This window comes from Hipposideros armiger, unplaced genomic scaffold (genome assembly GCF_001890085.2).
Source record: "Hipposideros armiger isolate ML-2016 unplaced genomic scaffold, ASM189008v1 scaffold_109, whole genome shotgun sequence".
In the NCBI taxonomy this organism is placed as follows: Eukaryota; Metazoa; Chordata; class Mammalia; order Chiroptera; family Hipposideridae; genus Hipposideros; species Hipposideros armiger.
The window spans coordinates 1,297,187-1,298,690 of NW_017731459.1; the positions used below are offsets into that span (position 1 = coordinate 1,297,187).

Below are 1,504 nucleotides of genomic sequence, written 5' to 3' on the forward strand. Positions count from 1 at the left end.
CTGTCTGGGACAACCTGAGACCTCACACCAGCCCTCTTTTGGAAGACACAGTCAAGGCAGGATGCTCTGGGCCTTCTATGCTTTCATAATGGTTTGGATATATCCCATATTTTGGAATACAAAGGACATTTGTCTTTCTTTATCCCTCCATCTTTGCCTATCGAGGTGAAGAAAACTGTATGACGTTCAGTATCTCTTTAAGGCTTATGACATGTCAGTTTTGAGTGTGCATTGTGTACGGAGATGAATAGATTTTTCTAAGCATCAATTTTCTTACCTGAAGGTGAAGATAGTAATAGTACCTACCTCATCAATATTTTTGAGGACTAAGTGAGGTGATACTTATAAAGACATTTAGATAAGCCCATACATAATAGGTGGTGGCTATTGTGGTTAAGACATAGTTACTGCCCTCAGGATGTTGGTAATCTGTAAGGAGAAAGCCATGTAAACTGGTAATTTATAGTAAGTGTCATTGCTGAATGAGAAGAAATATGCCAGGGGGGCATGAACAAGTGTGGAATTGATCTCAAACAAAAATCCCAAACGTATGTGCCTTTTTAAGACTCAGCTACCTCATTTATATTTGTATAATTAGATACCATACACAACAAATACATAATGAACTATATTTAGTTTGCAAAGCTGCTGTGTGGATTCAATGAGAATACATACTCATATGTGGAAGTCTTTAGCACTGTGATTGATACACAATAAGAGTTTTAAAAATTACATTTTCACCTAAAAATGTAAATTTTCACCTGGTAATTAGAAGATCTAGTGATTACTACCTTTTAATTGAGTGCCCTCTTAGGTTCTTGGCAGGTACAGTGGGTTAATGAAATAGGCTTTGAACTCTTAAATGGCCCCTGACACTGACCTTGGGTATGGGCTTCTGAAAAACTTTTTTCTCTCTTTTACACACCCCATCCCACTTGCCCCTCCTCTCCAGGTAGTGACCTCGAAGGTGTGGCAAGGCCTGGGAGCTGGAGCTAATATTCCACCTCCCAGGGGGCTGACTGCAATGTAGAGGTTGGAAGGATTGAGGGGGACAGCCAAATAGCATGGAGGGGGACAGCTGTGTTCACTGAGGGAAGTGAGCATGACATGATGCATTTTCACGCAAGGAAGAAGGTTCAGAGAGCCTTCATACTAACAGGCAAGGGTTGAATCCACTGCTAACACCATTAGATCAAGCTGCCTCTTGTGCTACCCAAACCTTGTGAGAACTCATCAGAACTGCCTATTTTACTCTGCAAGTACTTTTAGATATCTTTAATATTTCTCACCCTTTCCCATTCATTAAGTGAAAGGAACCCCAGATGAAGCTTACAGCAACCATACTCACTCAGCCAAAATAGATGTCCTAGAAAAACCAGGTTAAGGGGAACAGAAAACGAAGCCAGCCGAACTGCTCCATTAATTTTAAATCTACTGCTTAATTTTTCACTAGACCTATTTTGCAATTTCTGTAATCCTTGTTCAGAGCCATTTACAGTCTGAG

The 1,504-nt window shown here is 40.4% G+C and overlaps 1 protein-coding gene across 1 annotated transcript in view; it reads right to left on the bottom strand.

Moving 5' to 3' along the window:
- STAC (SH3 and cysteine rich domain) overlaps window positions 1-1,504 on the bottom strand; it is a 132,877-nt gene that overhangs the window by 10,743 nt on the left and 120,630 nt on the right. The gene's annotated exons all lie outside the window — the stretch shown is intronic.